We start from the raw sequence: 24,659 nt of genomic DNA, 5'->3' as shown, positions 1-24,659 counted from the left end.
GCCATCAACAGTGCTATCAAGCAGCACCTGCTCACCGATGCCCAGTTTGGGTTCTGCCAAGGCCACTCAACTCCTGACCTCATTATAGCCTTGGTTCAAACATGGACAAAAGAGCTGAACTCCTGAGGTGAGGTGAGAGTAACTGCCCTTGACAACAAGGCAGCACTTGACCGAGTGTGGCATCAAGGAGCCCTAGCAAAACAGGAGTCAATGTGAATCTGGGGGAAAACTCTCCGCTGGTTGGAGTCATACCTAGTACAAAGGAAGATGGTTGTAGTTGTTGGAGGTCAGTCATCTCAGCTCCAGGACATCACTCAGGAGTTTCTCACTGCTGCTAATAGGTCAGTATTTAACTGAGATTGAATTTCATTTTAGCCTGTGAGGCAACGAGAAAGGAAAGAATTAATAGACCTGGGGCATAACCATTAAAAAGACTGAGGGATAGATAAGGGCACAGGAATTAGAGGGGAAACTTGAGAAAATAGGGTCCCAACCTCACAAAGGGATAGAAAAAATTAAGAGTGACACGGCGGGTACTGGAGAGGGATAGGCCATGTCTGAGCAGAGGAAATCCAAGGAGTAGGAGTAGGCCATTCAGCTCCTCAAGCCTGCTCCACCATTTAATAAGATCATGGCAGTGTCCTAGGCCCAACCACCTTCAGCTGCTCCATCAATGACCTTCCATCCATCATAAGGTAAGAAGTGGGGATGTTCGCTGATGATTGCACAATGTTCAGCACCATTTGCATCTCCTCAGTACTGAAGCAGTCCATGCCCAAATGCAGCAAGACCTGGACAATATCCAAGCTTGGGTTTACAAGTGGCAAATAACATTCACACTGCACAAGTGTCAGGCAATGACCATCTCCAACAAGAGAGAATACAACCATTGCCCTTTAATGTTCAATGGCATTACCATCACTGAATCCCCCACTATCAACATCCTGGGGGTTACCATTGACGAGAAACTGAACTCGACTGGCTATATAAATACTATGGCTACAAGAGCAGGTCAGAAGCTAGGAATTGTGCGACGAGTGGCTCACCTCCTGACACCCCAAAGCCTGTCCACCATCTACAAGGCACAAGTCAGGAATGTGATGGAATACTCCCCACTTGCCTGGATGAGTGCAGTTTCTACAACAATGAAGAAGCTGGATACTGTCCAGGACAAAGCAGTCTGCCTGATTGGTACCACATCCACAAACATTCACTCCCTCCACCACTGACGCACAGTAGCAGCAGTGTGTACCACCTACAAGATGCACTGCAAGAATTCACCAAGGATCCTTAGACAGCACCTTCCAAATCCACGACCACTAGCACCTAGAAGGACAAGGGCAACAGATAGATGGGAATACCACCACCTGGAAGTTTCCCCCCAAGTCACTCACAATCCTGACTTGGAAAGATATCGCTGTTCCTTCGTTGTCGCTAGGTCAAAATCCTGGAACTTCCTTCCTAACAGCTCTGTGGTTGTACCTACACCACATGGACTGCAGTGGTTCAAGAACGCAGCTCACCACCACCTTCTCAAGGGCAACTAGGGATGGGCAATAAATGCTGGCCCAGCCAGCTAAGCCCACATCCTGTGAATGAATTAAAAAAAGTATAGAAGAAAGCTAGGTTTTAACAGGGAAAAAATAATGAGGACTCTTGATTCTAGTCACCAACTGGCCCCAAATTCCTTGGGTTGCACTTAGAAGAGAGTCAGAAATTTTCGCGGAGGGTCACGGGGAGCAGGGGGATTGATTTGATTTGGTTTGCCAACCAATCAGCACCCTTTTCTCATGTTGTATAACTTGTTGCTCCCTTTGAAAGTTAGTATTCTTGCATCTGTCCTGATGGATGCAAGATGAAAAGTTTTGACAGGATGTCTCCTGAGGAAAAACAAGAGCTGGCACATTTACTTTTAGTGAGAAAGAGGGCGAGATGGTGTTAGTTTGAGGGAAAGTCAGAAGAAAAGATGGGTTCAGATATTGGTACCATTAACATGTGGTTGCACTAGAGAGAGTGCAGAGGAGATTTACCAGGATGTTGCCTGGGCTGGAGAGTTTTAGTTATGAGGAGAGATTGGATAGACTGAGGTTATTTCCCCTGGAGCAGAGGAGATTGAGGTGGGACATGATTGAGGTGTATAAAATTATGAGGGGCATAGGTAGGGTAGACAAGAAGGAACTTTTCCCCTTGGCGGAGGGATCAATAACCAGGGGGGCATAGGTTTAAGGGAAGGGGCAGGAGGTTTAGAGGGGATGTGAGGAAGAATCTTTTTACCCAGAGGGTGGTGGGAATCTGGAACTCACTGACAGAAAGGGTGGTAGAGGCAGAAGCCCTCATAACATTTAAGAAGTATTTAGATGTGCACTTGCGATGCCATGGCATACAAGGCTATGGGCCTAGTGCTGGAAAATGGGATTAAAATAGTTAGGTACTTGTTTGACTGGTGCAGACTCGATGGGCCTAAGGGCCTTCTTCTGTGCTGTAGACCTCTATGACTCTATGACTATGACTATGACTCTAACATTAGACACTGCTGCTAATAGGGCAGTATTTAACTGAGATTGAATTTCATTTTGGCCTGTGAGGCAACGAGAAAGGAAAGAATTAATAGACCTGGGGCATAACCATTGAAAAGACTGAGGGATAGATAAGGGCACAGGAATTAGAGGGGAAACTTGAGAAAATAGGGTCCCAACCTCACAAAGGGATAGAAAAAATTAAGAGCGACAGGGCGGGTACTGGAGAAGGATAGGCCATGTCTGAGCAGAGGAAATCCAAGGTAAGATCACATAAGCATACGAACAAGGAGTAGGAGTAGGCCATTCAACCCCTCAAGCCTGCTCCAACATTTAATAAGATCATGGCTGATCTGATAATGACCTCAAATCTACATCCCAACTACCCCCAATAATCTATCGCCCCCTTGCTTACCAAGAATCTATCTACCCCTGCCTTAAAAATATTCAAAGACTCTGCTTCCACCATCTTTTCAGGAAGAGAGTTCCAAATACTCGCAACCCCCTGAGAGAAAACATTTCGCCTCATCTCCATTTTAAATGGGCAACCCCTTATTTTCAAACAGCGACCCTCAGTTCTAGATTCTCCCACAAGGGGAAATATCCTCTCCACATCTACCCTGTCAAGACTGCACAGGGTCTTTTAGGTTTCAATCAAGCCACTTCTTACTCTTCTAAGCTTCAGCAGGTACAATCCTAGCCTGTCTAACCTTTCCTCATAAGAGAGCCCATCCATTCAAGGCATTAGTCAGGTAAACCTTCTCTGAACTGTTTCCAATGCATTTACATCCTTCCTTAAATAAGGTGACCAATACTGTACACAGTACTCCAGATGTGGTCTCACTAGTGCACTGTATAACTGAACCATAACCTCCCTACTTTTGTATTAGCTCCTATTAGCTTTCCTAATCACTTGCTGTACCTGCATACCAGCCTTTTGTGATTCATGCACTAAGACACCCAGATCCCTCTGCATCTCAGAGCTCTGCAATCTCTCACCATTTAAATAATGTGCTTCTCTTTTTTCTTGTTGCCAAAATGGACAATTTCACATTTTCCACATTTGCCAGATCTTTGCCCACTCACCTAACCTATCTATAACTTTTTGTAACCTCCTTTTGTCCTCTTCACAACCTACTTTCCTACCTATCTTTGTGTCATCAGCAAATTTGGCAAACATCCCATCCATCCCTTCATCCAAGTCATTTATATAAATTGTAAACAATTGAGGTCCCAGCATTGAACCCTGTGGCACACCACTTGTTACATCTTGCCAACCTGAAAAAGACTCATTTATCCTATTCTCTCATTCCTTTTAGCAGCTAATCTTCTATCCATGCCAATATGTTACCTCCCTATACCATAAGCTTTTATTTTACACAATAGCCTTTGTGGTGGCACTTTTTCAAATGCCTTTTGGAAGTACAGTACATCCACCATTTCCCCTTTATCCACAGCACATGTTACTTCCTCAAAGGCAATGGCATAGTGGTATTGTCACTGGACTTGTAATCCAGAGACCCAGAGTAATGCTTTGGGGACCTGGGTTTAAATCCCGCCATGGCAGATGGTGGAATTTGAGTTCAATAAAAATCTGGAATTAAAAGTCTAATGATGACCATTGTTGATCGCTGTAAAAACTCATCTGGTTCACTAATGTCTTTTAGAGAAGGAAATCTGCTGTCCTTATGTGGTCTGGCCTACATGTGACTCCAGATACACAGCAATGTGGTTGACTCTTAAATGCCCTCTGAACAAGGGCAATTTGGGATGGGCAATAAATGTTTGCCTAGCCAGCAATGCCCACATCCCATGAACAAATATAAAAAAACGAAGTCCAGCCAGTTGGTTAAACATGATTTCTTTTTCACAAAACTATGTTGACTCTGCCTGATTACTTTGAACTTATTCAAATGCTCTGCCAAAGCTTCTTTAATAATAGCTCCTAACATTTTCCCTATGACAGTTGTTAAGCTAACAGGCCTATAGTTTCATGCTTTCTGTCTCGCTCCCTTTTTGAATAATGGAGTTACATTTGCTATCTTCCAATCTAATGGGACCTTCCCCGAATCTAGGGAGTTTCGGAAAATTAAAATCAATGCATCAACTATACCACAAGCCATTTCTTTTAAGACCCTAGGATGAAGTCCACCAGGACCCGAGCACTTGTCAGCCCGCAGCTCCAACAATTTACTCAGAACCACTTCTCTGGTGACTGTAATTTTCCTGAGTTCATCCCTCCCTTCCATTTCTTGATTTATAGCTGCTTCTGGGATGTTACTTGTATCCTCTATAGTGAAGACTGATGCAAAATACCTGTTCAATTCATCTGCCATTTCCTTGTTTGCTGTTATCAATTCTCCAGCCTCACTTTCTATAGGATTAACACTCATTTGTTAACTCATTGCTTTTAAAAATATTTATTGAAACTCTTCCTATCAGTTTTTATATTTCTGGCTAGCTTTCTCCACTACTCTAATTTTTGCCTCTTTATTAATCTTTTAGTCAGCCCTTGTTGTTCCTTGTGTTCTGTCCCATCTTCTGACCTTCCATCTATCTTTGCACAATTATATGCTTTTTTGTTAATTTTGATACTATATTTAACCTTTCTAGTTAACCACGGATCCCTCGGATGTTTTCTTACTTGTTGGAATGTATCTATTCTGTGTATGCTGAAAAATCCCCTTAAATGTTTGCTACTGCATCTCTATTGACCTATCCCTAATTCTAATTTGCCAATTCACATTAGCCAGTTCTGCTTTCATGCCCTCATAATTGCCCTTATTTAAGTTTAAAAACTTGGTCTCGGGCCTACTCCTCTCTCCCTCAAACCGAATGTAAAATTCAATCATATCATAGTCATTGCTTCAACGAGTGCCTTAGAACCATAGAACCATAGGACACTACAGCACAGAAAACAGGCCATTCGGCCCTTCTAGTCTGTGCCGAAATATTATTCCGCTAATCCCATTGACCTGCACCCAGTCCATAACCCTCCAGACCTCTCCCATCCATGTATCTATCCAATTAATTCTTAAAACTTAAGAGTGAGCCTGCATTTACCACGTCAGATGGCAGCTCGTTCCACACTCTCACCACTCTCTGAGTGAAGAAGTTCCCCCTAATGTTCCCCCTAAACCTTTCCCCTTTCACCCTAAAGCCATGTCCTCTCGTGTTTATCTCTCCTAATCTAAGTGGAAAGAGCCTACTCGCATTTACTTTGTCTATACCCCTCATAATTTTGTAGACTTCTATCAAATCTCCCCTCATCCTTCTACGCTCCAAGGAATAAAGTCCTAACCTGTTTAATCTTTCCCTGTAATTCAACTCCTTCACTTTAAGATCGTTAATTAATCCCATCTCGTTGCACAATATCAGGTCTAGTATAGCCTACTCTCGGTTGGCTCTAGAATATGCCATTCTAAGAAACTATCCTGGAAACATTCTATGAACTCCTCCTCATCTAGGCTACCTTTGCCTATCTGACTTTTCCAATCTATGTGTAGATTTAAATCTCCCATGATTATTGCCGTGCCTTTCTGATAAGCTCCCATTATCTCTTCCCTTATGCTCCACCCTACCATGTCATTGGGAAAATGCTAGAGTCCATTATTAAGGAAGAAATAGCAAGACATTTAGAAAAGCTTAACGCAATCAAATAGAGTCAACATGGTTTTGTGAAAGAGAAATCATGTTTGGCAAATTTGCTAGAGTTCTTTGAGGATATAACAGGCAGAGTTGATAAAGGGGAACCGGTAGATGTATATTTGGCTTTCCAGAAGGCATTCGATAAAGTGCCACATAAAAGGTTATTGTGCTAGATAGGAGCTCACAGTATTGGGGTAATGTATTAGCATGGATTGAGGATTGGTAAACACGCAGAAGACAGAGAGTCAGGATTAATGGGCTTTCTTCAAGTTGGAAAGATGTAACTAGTCGAGTGCCACAAGGATCAGCCCTAGAACCTCAATTATTTACTGTCTATATTAATGACTTGGAGGAGGGGGCAGAGTGTAATGTATCTAAATTTGCTGCCGATACAAAAATAGGCAGGAGGGCATATTGTGAAGAGGACATAAGGAATCTGCAAGGGGATATAGATAGGTTGAGTGGGTGGCAAAAACTTGACAGATGGAGTTTAATGTAGGAATGTCATGCACTTTGGTAGGAAGAATCAAATGGCAGGCTATTATTTAAATGGAGATAGACTCTAAAAAAGTGCAGCACATAGGGATCTGGGTGTTCTTGTGCATGAAACACAAAAAGTTAGCATGCAGGTGCAACATGTAATTAAGAAGGCAAATGGAATTTTGGCCTGTATTGTTAGGGGGTTGGAGTTTAAAAATAGGGAAGTCTTGTTACAACTGTACACGGTGTTGGTGAGGCTGCGCCTGGAGAATTGCATACAGTTTTGGTCCCCATATTTAAGAAAGGATATATTGGCATTGGAGGCAGTTCAAAAGAGATTCACTAGGCTGATTCCTGGGATGAAGCCCTGGGATGAAAGGGTTGACTTATCAAGAACGGCTAAACAGGTTCGGCCTTTATTCATTAGAGTTTAGAGGAATGAAGGGTGATCTTATTGAAAAGTGCAAGATTCTGAGGGGGCTTGACAGGGTAGATGTTGAGAAGATGTTTCCACTAGTGGGGGAATCTCGAACTAGAGGAAATAGTTACAGAATAAGGGGACGCTCATTAAAAACTGAGATGCGAAGGAATTTCTTCTCTCACGGGGTAGTGAATGTCTGGAATTCTCTACCCAAGAGAGTTGTGGAGGCTAGATCACTGAAAGAATTTAAAGGGGAGGTAGATAAATTTTTGAAATATCAGGGAGTTGAGGGTTATGAGGAGCTGACATGAAAGAGGAGTTGAGGCCTGGCGCAGATCAGCCATGATTTTACTGAATGGTGGGGCAGGCTTGAGGGGCCAAAGGGCCTACTCCTGCTCCTATTTCTTATGTTCTTATGTGGGTACTATTAGGGGGCCTGTATATGACTTCCACAAGCGAACTTTTGCCTTTATCTTTTCTCATCCCTACCCAAACCGTTTTCACATCCTGGGTTCCTGAACTTGGGTCACCCCTCCCTATTGTACTAATACCATCATGAACTAACAGAGCCACCTCTCTGCCTTTTCCTCATTTCCTGTCCTTTAAAATGTCCTATACCTTTTAATATTCAAGTCCCAATCCATGTCCTCCTGCAGCCATGTCTCTGTACCTTTCAAGCCATACTTATTTACTTCTACATGCGCTCTCAGTTCATCTGTTTTGTTTCGAATGCTTCGTGGATTCAGATACAGAGCCTTTAGTTTTATCCCTGTTTTCTTTTTATAACCTCTAGCCTCATCTGTTGATTTACTGTTAGATAGATTCTCTATCCCTTCCTGTCACAGTCTGTTTTTCACTTCCTGTAATAATACCTTTCTCTTTTGCCTTGTCTCTACTCTTTGATTTGCCGCATCTTCCCAAAGTTGTACCTTGCCCCCACTACATAATTTAAAATGCTCTCTACTTCCCTATGGCTCACAAGAACACCAGTCCCAGCAAGGCTCAGGTGTAGACTGTCCCAGCGGTACAAATCCCACTTTCCCCAGCACTGATGCCAGTGCCCCATGAACCGGAACCCACTTCCCCCCACACCAGTCTTTGAGCCACGCATTCATTTCTCGAATCTTATTTGTCCTATACCAACTTGCATGTGGCTCAGGTAATAGTCCAGAGATTATGACCTTTGAAGTTCTTTTTCTTAATTCGGTGCCAAACTCCGCTTACTGACTAAGCAGAACCTCCTTCTTTGTACTGCCTATGACGTTGGTACCAACATGGACCACAACAGCTGGGTCCTCCCCCTCCCACTGCAAGTTCCTCTCCAGCCCCGAGCAGATATCCCTAACCCTGGCACCAAGCAGGTAACAGCCTCTGGACTTACGCTCTTTGCTGCAGAGAATGATGCCAATCCATCTGACTATATTGTCCCCTATTACCACTGCATTCCTTGTAACTACCCCCGCTTGAATGGCTTCCTGTACCACGGTGCCATGGCCATTTAGCTCATTCACCCTGCAGTCCCCATCCTTATCAAACAATTTGAAAGAACCTCAAACCTGTTGGGCAATTGCAAGGGCTGAGTTTCCTGCACTCCTGCCCTCTGGGTCCCCTTACCTGCCTCATTCGCAGTTACACCTTCCTGTCCCCAACCACTGACCAATTCAGAAGACCCAATCCTAAGAGGTGTGACTGCCTCCTGGAATAAAGTGTCTAGGTAACTTTGCCCCTCTCTGATGTGCCGCAGTGTCTGCAGCTCAGCCTCCAGCTCAATAGCTCAAAGCCAAAGTTCCTGTAGCAGCAAACACTTACTGCACATTCTGTTTGCCCTGGAACACACCGGGGTATCCAGAAGCTCCCACATCCTGCAATCGCAGCACAACACCTCCCCTGCCATCTCCAATATGTGTTAATTAATTAATAATTGCTAATTAATTAATTATATTCAGTAAAGCCTCCACCTCACAATAGCTTCAGCACTGTAAGTAAACTTTACAATACTGATAAAACAATACTGTACTTACAATACTGATCAAACTAATCATACTTGTTACTGGTTTACCCGCTCCTGCTGCTGCACCAAAGTGGAAATCAAATACTGGAGGCTGAGAAAGAGTAGGAGGAAAAAGCACCTGCTCCCCATCCTTCACTGAACTCCCCACTCAGCACACTTTACTTCCTAAGGTAAACCTTACCTGAAGCACTTCTTTCCCCTATGCACCGAATTCCCACTTTGAACCAAATTCCCAAATACACTCATTCGGTTTCTGTCTCTCTCAGGCCGAAGCCTCCCCTCACTGACCTTGCGCCTCTTACTCTTGGGGCAGGATTTTTCCATTGGTGTGCGGAGGCAGGTCCCACACGCACGGGCGTAAAGTGAGGCACAGTGATGTCGGGCGAGCGTCCCGACGTCACCACACACCATCACGATATTTTGTTAGGCAGGCGGGCGATGCTTTCTGATGCACGCCCGCCATTAATTAACGGGCCACTTAAGGCCCTTAAGGCCCCAATTGACCGTGATTTTCCTGCACCCGTGCAATCTTCAGGTCGGTGCATGGGCGCAATGGGCAGGCGTGTAGGACACATTTGTATAAACCTCATCCACGGGCGGGATAAGAGGGCTCAGTGGGGTCATGAGTGTTCCCTGTCAAATATTGATGTTTCAAAGTTACTGATACTTGCCTGTGTGATCTGCAAAACTTCAAAACGCATACCAGCTGCTTGGTCCGGACTCACAGCCTTCAGGTCAGCACTCTGCAGTGAGGAATCTTTTTTGGGCCTGCATGTTTCAGGAAGCCTTTCCTTAGAATGGGAATGGGAGCTGAACTCTCCGCTGGAGGCACCTCCTCTGAGGAAGAACGAAGGGCTAGAAGGGGGAGGAGGCTAGGAGTGCATATTTAGCCTCCAGGGGAGCCACCTTTGGGAGGTCATGCATAGGCACAAGGGGTGCGGGCCAAGAGGTAGTCCAAGGTGGAAGGGGCCGCAGAAGACGCCACTATCCTGATGCCAGGGTATACAGGCGGCGAAGCAGCTATCTCAATATGTCTAAGGTGCAGTGCCACAGGATGCTCCGACTGTCAAGGGAGACAGTACACTACAACTGTCAGATGATTGGCCCTGAGATCTCCCCTAACTGTGTGGGTGGACACCCCATGCCAGTGGCTCTAAAGGTCACAGCTGCCCCCAACTTCTATGCATCTGGCTCTTTCCAGGGCTCAGTGGGTGATCTTTGCAGTGTCCCCCAATCAGCTGTCCACACTTGTGTCAAGCAGGTTACAGACTCTCTGTTCAGGCGTGCATTGACCTTCACCCTCTAACATTGGGACCAGGCAAGTCAAACACAGCGAGCCAGAGGCTTCGCGGCCTTTGCTGGCTTCCCCCGCATCCAGAGTGCAATAGATTGTACACATGTGGCTATCAAGGCGTCAGCAGGTGAGCCCGGTGCCTTCCTCAACAGGAAGGGCTTCCACACAATGAACGTGCAGATAGTGTGTGATCACAGGATGCTGATTCTACAAGTCTGTGTAAGGTACCCAGGCAGCTCCCATGATACTTACATCCTCAGGTGCTCCCAGGTGCCGAGGCTCTTCAGTGCTCCAGCCCGGCTGGATGGATGGCTGCTGGGTGAGAAGGACTATCCCCTCAGAAGCTGGCTCATGACACCTCTCCGCCATCCAAGAACAGAGGCTGAGCAGCGGTACAATAGGAGCCATGGCACCACAAGGACTGCGGTGGAGAGAGCCATCGGTCTTCTCAAGATGCGCTTCTGATGCCTGGCTGTTCAGGGGGTGCACTCCAGTACCCCCCAGATCATGTGTCGCTGATAATGGTTGCATGCTGCACTCTCCACAATCTTGCGCTGGAAAGGGAGGATGCAGTGGACGATGAAGACATAGACACAGTGGCTACGGCTGCACACGATGAGTCCAGCAGTGAGTCCGAGGATGAGCACGCACAGTGAAATGCTGAGGGGGTAGACGCTGACCCGGGCATACTCCAGGGAGGCAGGGACACCTGAGAGGCTTTAATCTAATGAACCTTCAGCTAGCACACCACAGATGGACTTCCAGGACAAGCCTGGGCTGTATGCTCCATATTCAAGACCTAAGTGCAAAATCTGCCTGGTTAGGAACATTAACTAAGGTCCTTGCTAATAAAGCTGAATGTCCCACAAAGCACTCATTACGTTATTGGAAACCATCCACCTGCAGAACAAAAGAGGCACCCTCAGCCATGATGACATGTCTGAATTTACTATTGCAACCAAAGAAACTTAATGAAACAAAATGAAAAAGGTGTTAAAAATCACACCAACTCATAAAGACCTCATTGCGGGCCAACACAAAAGCACCAGTGATAAACCCGTGGTGTGCCTAAGGTGCCTTATGTTTACGTTTTCAGGTGTTACGTCTTGGTGCTGACCCCTCGCTGGGAGTGGCATCTGAGACAGCCTGCTGACTCTGCTGTCCTGTTGGCCTCGATGACCTTGGCGGTCGTCCCCTGGCCGGTGGAGCCTGTGCTGGTCTCACCTGGGAGGGATCTGCTAGCTCCACGGCTGGCATTTCCCCAGTCGTCGCAGCCTGACCGGATGCAATAGTAACTGGCAGGGCAGTGGAGGAGCTGCCACCCTCACACGGAGCGCCCTGAGAGGAGCCCACAGAGACGACAGGCAGCTGCTGCGCCGACGTGAGGTTGCTTCGGACCTCCCTGCTCACCATGGATGGATGGGCACCGAGCTGGGAAACTTGGTGCCCAGACCATCTCCCGCACTGGCACTGACCAGCTGAAGTCAATGCCGATGTGAGGGCTTACTGGTCCGAGCGCATCCCCAGGAAGCCCTGATGGGTCTCCTGGAGGAGGCTCTCCATAAGAGTCGCTACTCTCTCCATGGAGGACACATGGTGCTCGGACATGAAGCTCATTGCTTCGGCGATAATCTGCGTAGACTCCTCCACCACGAACAACAAGCCAAGCATAGCCTCATGTATCTCCCCCAGATGCTCCCACACACCCGGCCGCTTACTGTGTCGCGGACGACCCCAGAGGCACATCATCAGGCACTGACTGAGCATGTGTCTGGTTCCCTGAAGTCCTCTGTTTGCTGGTGCCATGGGCATTCTCTGTCTCTGCCAGCTCCTCCAGCGACTGTGAAGTGCCCTCACCGCTGTGCCCCGGGACACTAGCCGATGATCTAATTTCCACCAAGGTGCTAGTATCCGCACTGGCTCCTGCCTGGCAGAGATGGTGTGACGCTGGTGAGGCTTCAGGGCCCTCAGGTGTGAGAGGGGGCTTCTGCTGCTTCTCCCCCCGGCCATGCTCAACTGAAGCTGAAAGGAACAAGGACATTGGATCAGTTAACGTGGAGACAATGTCAATCTGCATACCTGTCCCCAGGATCATTTTGCGCTCATCCTTCCATAAGCAATGGTGAAGCCATGTTGCAAACTTCAATCACTGAACATTCAGCACTGCTATGGCTGTTGGGAGAACAATGGTGACCTCACTGCTGGGCAAACATACCTGCCCGTGGCGCCCCAGCCTCACCGACACCGGTGGACCTGGGCACATGGCGCCTCTCCAAATCTAGGGCCTTCTGCTTGAAGCAGCTGAGAATCACTAACTGTGCCGGCCCTCCGCCAGTCCTCACCCGCTCAGCGGCATTATGGGCCCTCTTCTCCTGAAAAGGAGAGAAGAGCATTGATTAGTGCTAATTGCACCTGGACTCTCTTCGCGCACGGCCCACCCCAACCAGAGTGGGACATTGCAGGGCTCCAGTGCCTCCTCACCCCGCTGCTGCCGAACACTCACACAAAGATGCCAGGCCTGTCCCCAAGCCTCCATCCCCTTGGCCAAATGCTGCCTACATCTCATTAGGCACCTTACGGTCTAACCTTCCATATCAAGGAGGCATAAGCATGTGGAGCACAGAGAACAGCAAATCGATCAGTGCCACACCACTATGAAGCTCCCCCCCCAGCATGTCATCACCCTGACTTTGACATGTCCTGGAGTTTCAGCACTGCGTCCAGGTGCAGCTCCTCCAGGTTGCTCCCAAAACAGTCATGTGGGTCTCAGTGTGCCACTTACTGTGGGTGCAGAAACCATCTCTTCACCACCCTCTCAAGCTGACCTCGGCATGGGCAATATCTGCTGGCACACCCAGCAATGGACACACGCCGTCAATGATTCAGTGCAGTCACTACACTCAGGCTTGGTGGGGGGGACACCAGGGGGGAAAGTCTACCTGCTGGCTTAAGTGACCAATGCCAACATGGTACCCTTCCCGAGCGCAACAGGTCATTGCGACACTGGATCCAGGTGCGCTGCACCATGTAGCGGGAGCTCACCACCTCCGCCACCTCCTCCCAGGCATGTTTGATCATGTGGGTGGGCCTCTTCCTCCCATCCTGGGGTGGTACCAGGACCTCCCACCGTGCTGCCAACTCCTCGAGGAGGGAAGCAAGGCAGTCATTAGAAAAACAAGGGGCACAGTGCCCCCCTGCCCTACCCTCCTGCCTGGCCTACTCAGCAGCAGTGCTTTGGGAAGCCCTTCCACTGGGCATAATTCGCAGCCTTGGAAAGGCTGCAGCAACTTTTTAAAACAGGCCGCCGGATCGCCATTGGACTGGGCGGCCATTGCCGCCGCCCGCCCACTCCCGCTGTCCTCGGGAGCAACGATTCACGCTGGGTGGGCCTTAATTGGCCAGCCCACATAAAACGGCGGCGCGGACCCGATCATGGGTGGCAATCGGGCCTGCGCCTGCCCACACCCCGTCCGGCTCCGGCCTCCCCGCCAGCCAGAAAATTCAGCCCATGGGAGATTTGAAATGGAAACCAGGAAGAAAATGACGGATCTGTGCATTTTTTTGTAATTTGGGGGAGATTCAGCTGGTCAGTCACATTAATGCTGTCAGTAGAGAGTGGTAAATTTCCCAGTGTTTTGCTGGGATCACAGTCATTAATATCGAGCAATGAGACCATTAGGCCAAGCCAATTGATCCTTCCTGTAGAAACTTAAGATGTCCGCATCATAATATTGAACTGCTTACATTAATTTTTTTACTCTTCTACTACCCAACCCAGATGACTGTTTCAAGTACTGACAGGTCTTTATATGACTTTAATTGTGAGTTTCTCTTTTACCTGGTTTATCCTAGTCTTGTATTTAGAATTTCATTTAAAGTATCGCTGTGAAATTTGCCATTTCTATTCCGTTTAGCACCTTAGCTCTGATCAGAGACTGAGGAAACTTTCCTGGCAATGAGGAGTGATTTGATTGAGGTGTTGCCCACCACCATCTTCCGAAGGTAACAATGGATGGACATTAGAGATGGCCTTGCCAGTATTGTCCACATCCTGAGAAAACAGAATTGACAAGGTAGATGATATTCAAGGTTTATTTTTCTAATTGGGAGATCTGCAATGAAGGAACGTCTATTAGAATTGGAAAAAGTGCTGGTAGATTAACCCAGGAAAAAACATTCTTACCACTAACTCTTGTGGGAGTGTAAGTACACTACGGCAGGAGGCCATTGCTGCGGATTTAATTGGGGCATTTAGAAGGGGATAAATAATTGAGTTCTCAGAATGTTAAGTAATGTGGAGAATGAATTCATTTTTAGCACTAAGTGCAGATCCACCATTTGAACAACATGGCAGGGTACACTCCTGTGTCCCTTGAAGTAATCAGGCTGAACGTGACCATGATGTTTGGGTGAGTGTCATAATAATGTCACCCTGAAAGGGAGAGGAATCAGAGGTTTTCATGATGGGTGCCCTTGAACAACAGGCTCAAAAACAGCAGCACCAATAATCTGCTGGGAGTTAATTGACTGCTGAAAAAAGAGATGATGTAGAACCTTTTTGTTTGCATTCATCAGGACAGATACAATAATGTCAAATTTCATAGGGAGTAACAATTTATACTCCATGAGAAAGGGTACTGATTGGTTGGCAGGTCAACTCTGATTGGTTGAGGTGTTGCCATGAAGAATGCACCAGGGGACTATTGTCTCCCACTCTTTTGTTCAATTCAAAAAAGGCACAATGCCTGGACATGTTCCTTTTGCCTGCAGAGGACAGGCTCCTGCGTAAGAATATATGTAGCTTCTAGCAAGCAGAGACATTGTTCCCCACACACCTTCGTTGAAACAGTTTTTCCATCGACCCACAGCCCCCAACCTTGCAGTACCTCAGCTGAAAAAATGTGTTCAGTCCGTTACTGAGGTGGTGTTTCTTCCCACACAATTGATTGCATCTGTTCCTCTCAAGCTCCAAGGCATCTTATCCTGCCCACTAAGGCATTATTTCCCCCTCCCTCTGTCAAGCCAATGTTATACAACCCCGTTTTCCCTCGATCACATTCTCTCTCGCGCACCTTGGTCCAGCCAACCCCCATCCTCTAATCTTGCTTTTGACTTGAGACATCCCAGAGCCAGGGAAAATTGGCTAATTAGAGGGCGGAATTTTCTGTCCCCCTTGGTGTCAGGCATCATGGCCGGCGTGAGCGGACAATATGGCGGGAAAGCCAAAAATCGGTTTCACGCCACCGTGAAACCGGTTTGGAGATCGTCCACTCAGCCCGTCAATGGTGGGCCGTGTTTTCCACCACCGAGCATCAGGCCCGTGATTTGAATACATCTGCATATCATTATAAGCCCAGCTCGCCAGAATCCTTCCCCTCACGCTGGAGCATCCTAGCATGTCGACATGGTTACACGCCGACGTGTTTCACAACTGAACATAAGCGACGTGCACCTGGCGAGCTGCACCTTACTCGGGACTTTGAAGCTTGTTTGTCTACCTTTCTTCGGGTAGAACCCGCGGGCATCAGCGCCAGGCTGCACAGACAGCACCACGGCACTTTTAGGGGGGTTCACAGGCAGGTCTCTAACTACCAGATCAGCCATAAGGCGGGGTTGCCTTTTCAATGGCTGCAAGGCTAGGGCTTGCTTGGGGAAGGGGGAGAAGTGGCCCCAGGCAAGGGAAGAGGCTGCAGGGTTATGGCATTACTGGGGAAAGGGGGTATCCCAGGGTGTGTGTGGGGGCACATGTTGTTCTGTGCAAGTGGCTTTAAGAGGATGAGAGCTCAGGTTGCAGTCTCCAGAGGAGATGAGGCCAGATGAAGATGTGAGGATGTGTGAAAGTGTGAGTGGTGATGTCCCTTGAGCTGGCAGTGAGTGAGATGCCAGTGAATGTGTGATGGTCTTGTGAGTGTGAGTTTAGAGTGATGAGATGGTTGCCATACCCTGGCTGCACAGATGAGATCATTCATCCTCTTTCTGCACTGGATGGCGAACATCTTCTGTGCAGCGTTGGCACTGACCACCTCTGCCACCACCTCCCAAGCCGGAGTGGTGATGCTGAAGGGCCTCCTGCAGCCAGAGTGAGGGTAGAGGACATCGCGGCAGACTCCAATAGTGTCCAGAAGGTGTCCCAAGGATGCACTACTGAATGGTGGGGGCTGCATTCTTATTGCCTTTTGGGGCCATATTTTTTGTTCAGCAGCCTTGGGCTGGAAGCACTGAGAGGTGTGCGTGCAGCTGCACTTTAAATATGGCACCCAGCATGAGGATGCGGCAAGGGGGCAGCATGGTGGGTGAATTGGAGGCCGCCCACCAGCAAAATGGCATGTTTCCCAGGAATGCATGATTAATGAGGTGGAATTGGGACGATACGGCACGAAAACCCCCCATTGCAGCCAACGGGTAAAATGTCCTATTTCCCACCCACTACCGCACTTTGTGTAAATCTGGGATGATTCCACCCATATAGTCATAATTATTCAATAGGTTTTATAAATATCTATAGTTTCTGAATCTTCATATTAGAAAACTTACCTTGAATTAACGCAAGCTTAATGAGCATTTATAAAGAAACTATCAGCTGCATTGCACTGTTAGAGTCACTTACAATTCCCAGCCAGTTCTACTGTTCTTTTATTCAACATTTGCTGTCTAATATCCTTTCCCTTCTTTTAACAAAATTGTATTCACACTGGTTTATAACAAGTCCAAAAAGGGTATTGATGTGTACCTTTTCCCTTGGAGGATTTCAAAGACTTGAATGCATGAACCTTGAAATATTGGATAGCTTTCTTTTAATATGCAATGCCCTATTGATGATTTCTCCCTTCTTGCTCATCCCTTTCAATAGAAGAGACTCTAGATTCTCAATATTTTTTTGTTCATTCATGGGGTGTGGGCTTCACTTGGTATGCCAGCATTTATTGCCCATCCCTAGTTGCCATTGAGAGAGGTGGTGATGAGCTGCGTTCTTGAACCGCTGCAGTCCCTGTGGTGCAGGTACAACCACAGTGCTATTAGTGAGGGAGTTCCAGGGTTTTGACCCAGTGACAGTGAAGGAAATAAAATTAACATCCTAAGAGCCCTGCTTTAATACTAAAATAAACACAAAATGTAATTTCAAAAAAAACTCCTATATGTCCCATCACAAAAACAATTTTCCTTCTTCCTTCACCAACAGGGCAACAAATGCACCAAGATGAGTGCCATCCTTGCCCTCATTGCAATCTTGTATTTACCACTGCAAATTTTGTCCAGAAGCACGTCAGAAGACATCCTGAACCCTGCGGACGAATTTCAGCAGGGCATTCCTCTCCTTCCAGCAGAAAAGACCTGTTGCAATACCAAAATGATCAGTATTATTCGCATAGTTTGTCCAAGGGAGTGAATTTATAAAACCTGGTGATTATCACCTGCATCAGTGTATCCACACAGGAGAGATACCATGTAAACGCACTGAACGTAAAAAGAGTTTCACCTTGTCAGGGTGCCTCCAGAGTCACCAGTAAATCCACACAGGAGAGACTGTAAAATGCGCTGAATGTGGAGAGTTTCACAGCATCAGGGAGCTTCCAGGGCCACCAGAGAATCCACACAGGAGAGAGACCATGCAAATGTACTGAGTGCAGAGAGAGCTTTGCATTAGCTGAGAGCTCACACTTGTTCTGAAAGCTTCCATCATTGTGGGAAAATCTTCAAGAATTCAGCAACTTTCAAAGTTCACATGAGAAAATGTTTTTCAATTCTATTCAAGAGAACAGAATCAAGCTTGTAATTTTCCTAAGTTTGAATATTTCTTTCTATTTAAATGGCCTTGAATAATCATTAGTGTTGTGAAAGTACAATAATTTTCATAATATTATTGTGATTTATTGTAAAAGTGGGTTAATAGTAGGATTTGGATTAGTTTCTCCTTGTGTATCTGTGTGTGTATGTGGGATTTAACTGAATTGGAAACAGCTGGTCTGGAAGTTTTTGAGTCATCAAACAAGAAGCTAGGTTTGAAATGCTAAATACTTAAACATGGCTGAAGTCTTAGAATGTGAGGCGAGAGGAAAATTTGCATTTATAGATAAATTACATTAGTCTGAATTTCAAAGAGATGGTAAGATGTTACACCTAACTAAAAGAAGCTAAGCCAAACAGCGTGTTTATTTTTCCCAAAGGTCACTGATAAAATTAGTATTATGAAAGATTTATATTAGGAGGAAAGTAAAGTTGCAAAAACATATTGGAACAATGTAATTTGCATTAAAAAGGAGAAACATATATAAAGGAGATGAGGTTACATGTAAGGGGAAGGCATTCTAAGATCTAATACAAGTATGAAAAGCCTCCGGCCTCTGTACATCAAGTTGCTGTTTACAGGAACCGAAGCTGAGAAAGCTCATTTTGAATGTGACTGTCCAGGATATTGTGTTGCTTTGCCTGGGTCTGTTTAAATCAATTTGTTTTCACTGTTGCCTTAATGGGGGTGTAACTGGGAGCCAGATTAATTAGGAGTTTTAGGAGCTATTATAGTAGTAATTTGTAGACCTATGTATATGCTTGAAATCTTTTCTTTTGTTAATAAATATTTAATTTAGTTTTCTAAAAACCTCTGAAGGTGTGGTAGTCTTATGACTTCTGAATTCAAGGCATGCATCGCGAAATAAAAAACGAATTGCAAAACCGTTGTGACCATGTGATCAAGTTGCCCTTGTGGATTTGATCTGCCTGGCACACATCATCTGCTGTGTCATAACACTAGTTATCTCAGACATTACCATTATTTAAACTCTTAACCTTTAACTACTGATATTTTTTGTGTGGACAATGATAAAATACAAGAGTGAATTTCATGATTCCTCAGTCCCATTGAGGGTTGCAGATTTGGGGTTATGTTGTTGTAGTCCAATTTCTGACCCTCTCACACTGAAATTGTGTCTTCAGACTGGGTTTTCAAATTGTTTCCTCAGATATAAACTGCAGCATCTTAAAAATGTGTTTAATCTTCATGCGCTGGATTCAAGTATCAACGGCAGGGTAAGGGAGGTGGAAGGGGAGGGGAACAACTCGCTTGCTCCTGCACTCGTTGTTATATTATGTCAAACCAGTCAATCAGCGGCCTGCCAGCAAGAATGCCAACCAATTAGCATGTTGCAGGGGGCTCCACAGCAAATTGAGCAACTAGGATGTGATGTCCAGTGGGGGAGGGTCTAGGACATGAACCAGAAATTGGTTAATTTTAAAGGGCCACTGCCTGCTCACTCTCTCTTTAATTGTTCTGTCAGCCTGTAGAACCTGAACAAGTTAAGTTTCCTAACAGCCAAACATTGTCACCTTCAGCAGCAAACTCTACTGCTATAAAAAAGGAGGTAGAGAGAAAACAGGGAATTATAGACCAGTCAGCCTGACGTTGGTAGTGGGGAAAATTCTAGAGTCCATTATTAAAGATTTGATAGCTGAGCACGTGGAAAACAGTGGCAGAATCGGACAGAGTCAGCATGGATTTTCGAAAGGGAAATCATGCTTGACAAATCTATTGGAATTTTTTGAGGATGTAACTAGTAGAGTTGATGCAGGGATGTGGTTTATTTGGACTTTCAGCAGGTTTTCGACAAAGCCCCACATAAGAGATTGGTGTGTAAAATTAAAGCGCATGGGATTGGGGGTAGTGTATTGAGATGGATAGAAAACTGGTTGGCAGACAGGAAACAAAGAGTAGGAATAAACAGGTCTTTTTCCGAATGGCAGACAGTGACTTGTGGGGTACCGCAGGGATCAGTGCTGGGACCCCAGTTATTCACAATATATATTAATGATTTAGATGAGGGAACTAAATGTAATATCTCCAAATTTGCAGATGACACAAAGCTGGGTGGGAGGGTGAGCTGTGAGAAGGAGGCAGAGATGCTTCAGTGTGATTTGGACAAGCTGAGTGAGTGGGCAAATGCATGTCAGATGTAGTATAATGTGGATAAATGTGAGGTTATCCATTTTGGTGGCAAAAACAGGAAGGCAGATTATTATCTGAATGGCTATAAATTGAGAGAGGGGAATGTGCAACAAGACCTGGGTGCCCTTGTACACCAGTCGCTAAAGGTAAGCATGCAGGTGCAGCAGGCGGTAAAGAAGGCAAATGGTATGTTGGTCTACATAGCCAGAGGATTCGAGTACAGGAACAGGGATGTCTTGCTGCAATTGTACAGGGCCTTGGTGAGATCACACCTGGAATATTGTGTGCAGTTTTGGTCTACGTATCTGAGGAAGGATGCACTTGCTATAGAGAGAGTGCAGCGAAGGTTTACACGACTGAATCCTGGGATGGCGGGACTGACATATGAGGAGAGATTGAGTCGATTAGGATTATATTCGCTGGAGTTCAGAAGAATGAAGGGGGATCTCATAGAAACCTATAAAATTCTAACAGGACTAGACAGGGTAGATGCAGGAAGGATGTTCCCGATGATGGGGGAGCCCAGAACCAAGGGTCACAGTCTGAGGATACGGGGTAGACCATTTAGGACTGAGATGAGGAGTAATTTCTTCACCCAGAGAGTGGTGAGCCTGTGGAATTCGTTACCACAGAAAGTAGTTGAGACCAAAACATTGTATGTTTTCAAGAAGGAGTTAGATATAGCTCTTGGGGCGAACGGGATCAAAGGGTATGGGGAGAAAGTGGGAGGAGGCTATTGAGTTGGGTGATCAGCCATGATCATAATGAATAGCGGAGCAGGCTCGAAAGGCCGAATGGCATATTCATGCTCCTAATTTCTATGTTTCTATGTTTCTATGTGCCCATGGATCCATTTGCAGGCCTTTTCATCTGCCCTTGTGCATACCTGGCATATTTCACTCCCAAAGTTTTTCCCTTGTGACTAGCAAAACATGGAGTAGGCAACCAAAAATCATAGTCTATTAGGTTTTTAACAAGCTTAATAGTTTGTTCATTGGCTTTTTTGTGAAGGCAGGTGGGCTTTTGATTTCAGGACCAGCTTGCCTTCTATATTTTCATGGATCTGCGGGGTGACGTCTAATTGCTCACCCAACGTCATCACGTTATATTTTATGTAGGCTAGGGGGTTTGGGGTCACATCATTTGCCTCCATAAAATTCAGCCCCATGATTCTTTGTCATAGAATCATAGAACATTTATGCACAGAATGAGGCCACTTGGCCCATCATGTCTGTGCGCACCGAAAAACGAGCCACCCAGCCTAATCCCACTTTCCAGCATTTGGTCCGAAGCCCTGCAGGTTACAGCACTTGAGGTGCACATCCAGATACTTTTTAAATGAGTTGAGGGTTTCTGCCTCTACTACCTTTTCAGACAGTGAGTTCCAGACCCCCACAATCTTTGGGCGAAAAAAAATTTCCTCATTTCCCCCCTCTAACCTTTCTATTGATCATTTTAAATCTATGCCCCCCAGTCACTGGCCTATCTCTAAAATAAATAGGCCCTTCCCAACCACTCTATCCAGGCCCCTCACAACTTTGTACATCTCAATCAAATCTCCCCTCAGCCTCCTCAGTTCCAAGGTGAACAACCCCAGCCTATCCAATCTTTCCTCATAGCTACAATTTTCCAGTCCTGGCGACATTCTTGTAAACCTCCCCTGTACCCTCTCTACTGCAATTACATCCTTTGTCGTCTGCAAGCTTCTTGATCATTCCCCCTACATTTACGTCTAAGCCATTAATGCTCACCACAAAAAGCAGGGGACCCTGCAGCACCTCACTGGAAACAGCCTTCCAGGCTCAAAACATCCATCAACAATTACCCTCTGTTTCCTGTCACTGAGCCAATTTTGTATCCAGCTTGCTGCATTCCCCTGGATCCCATGGGCTTTTATTTTTTTAGTCAGTTTGCCATGTGGAACCTTGTCAAAAGGTTTGTCACGCCAATCTGTCACAACCTCTTTATTCTGATGATGAAAGCTTGCTGGGGCCAATGCTGTCTTCACAGAATTGAGTCTGGCTGTATCTGTGTCGGTAAAGGGGTCTTTCATAAAATATATGGTATGAATAATTACAGTGACTGAAAATATAACCACTTATACTGTTTCTGCAAGTGTCAAAAACTATTCTGTGCTGTGGGCACTCTACTACAATTACTTCTCTCAAACATCATGTGCCTCCCAATGTCTGGCCAGGAGATTTACTCAACAGATGATTGGAGTAATGTTGTTGTAGTATTCAAAGTTTAAGTGTCAACAACAGTTTAAGCAGAAGCTGAATTTGAAAATTGAAAGCATTGACACGTATAATTTATTTGACCCAGGCCAGACTGGGCTAAATATGCATCAATTTGTATTATTCCATATTGTATTTAAAATACTTTCATGCAAAATGATTGATCAATGTTTTACTTTGTCCAACTAAAATCTATTCAACGCTATTCAAATGCTATTAAACAAGAAAATTAGGATATGATTAACTGTCCCTGAGAAATTGATTTAAGGCTAACAAATTTTAGCAACCAGCCATAACAATGGGCAAGTTTTTAAAGTTTGACTGTTCAGGCGTGATGTCAGGAAGCACTTCATCATGCAACAGGCAGTAGAAATCAGGAACCTCTCCCCAAAAAGCTGCCTTTTGACTAGGTTAATTGAAAAGCTTTAAAAATTTAGAATGATAGATTTATGCTAGTTAGGTTATTGTGTGATACAAAAGCAAGATTGAATTAAAATACAGATCAACAATGATTTAAGTGAACAGCAGAGCAGGCTCAGGGAGCTGAATGGTCTACCCCTGTTCCTATGTTTCTAAGTTTGTCAAGGGATATGAATCAAAGACAGGTTAATGTATTTTCGGTACCAATCAGCCATGATCTAAATAAAAGGTGAAAAACACTTTCGGGGTGGAATGTCCTACTCCTGTTGCATTGAAGATATACAACTGCTTAACATCATTGGTAGAAGGCAAATCATCCCATTGTTGTCCATCACCTGTACCGCTTGTTCTCTGGGACGTCATCACATGGAAGCCTGTTATTGTATTCTAGCGCAGTAAAGTTGTACCCTAAACGAAGCCCAAGGACAGAATTTTACATCCCGCAGGTGGGCACGTGCCTGACCCAATCGAGCATAAAATCGTGTGAGATGATGTTGGGCGAGTGTCCTGACGTCATCACGTGCTTGCGCAATATTTCATTCAGCGCGGGCGTGCAAAAGTCAGAAGTATGCCCACCAACAATTAAGATGGGCAATTAAGCCCATTAACAGTGCAATTATCATGATTTTTTGTGGCCCGTCCAACCTTACGGTTGGTGGGCAGGCGAATCGGCCGGGCAGCCTTTACATTTTTCATCACAATGCAAGTCTTCCTCTCACAATGCGTATCACAGTGATATCAGACAGCACAATACATTTATAAACTGGGTAAATTTGAGGCAGGGGACTGCACAATCAGTTTAAGTGATGGAAATGGAGATGCATTGACACTGTCGTTACCTGGCTGATTTATTGAGTAGCGAATGTGGTCGGTAGGAAGGTCTGAATAAGTTTATTTTGTGAAGGGAATGTGAAGATTGGTAATGTCATCAATCGATGGATTCAACGGAAGGTTGCAGACATTGAAAGATTTGTCTCAACATGGTTATTTTGTATTGTAATTTATGAAGGACATCACAAACTCAGTAATACTGCTGCACAGTAAGGCGGAGAAGTTGTATTTGTTGTCACCAGCAAATCTTCTGTATCATTTAGGGGTAGGCGTTGGCATAGTGGCATTGTCACTGGACTAGTATTCCAGAGACCCAGGGTAATGCTCTGGGGACCTGGGTTTGAATCCCACCATGGCAAATGGAGAAATTTAAATCCAATAAAAATCTGCAATTAGAAGTCTGATGATGACCACAGAACCATTGCCAATTATCCTAATGTCCTACAGGAAAGGAAATCAGTTGTCCTTACTTGGTCTGGCTGACATGTGATTCCAGACCCACAGCAATGGCCTCTGAACAAGGTTAATTGGGATGGGCAGTAAATGTTGTCCTAGCCAGTGACGCCCACATCCCGTGGACAAATAAAAAAAGTTCTCCTAGGTAGTCAGGTGCCTGGAGCTTGATTGGTTAATACAGCCCCTCTCTCAGGTCCCTTATTGGAGTCCCTGACTGATCATCTGACTGACAGTCTGTGAGTTAGGTGTTTATATTCTGTTCTGTAGCTATATTCAGCTTCTCCATGACATTACTCATAGGTAAGCAGATTAAGTCAGCATGACTTTGTGAAGGGTAGGTCACATCTGGCTAATCTTGTAAAAAGAATTGAGGATGCTACTAACATGTTGCAGAGGGAGTGTCTAAGA

Source organism: Cetorhinus maximus, chromosome 1 (genome assembly GCF_964194155.1).
Source record: "Cetorhinus maximus chromosome 1, sCetMax3.hap1.1, whole genome shotgun sequence".
NCBI lineage: Eukaryota > Metazoa > Chordata > Chondrichthyes > Lamniformes > Cetorhinidae > Cetorhinus > Cetorhinus maximus.
This window is presented reverse-complemented; position numbering follows the sequence as displayed.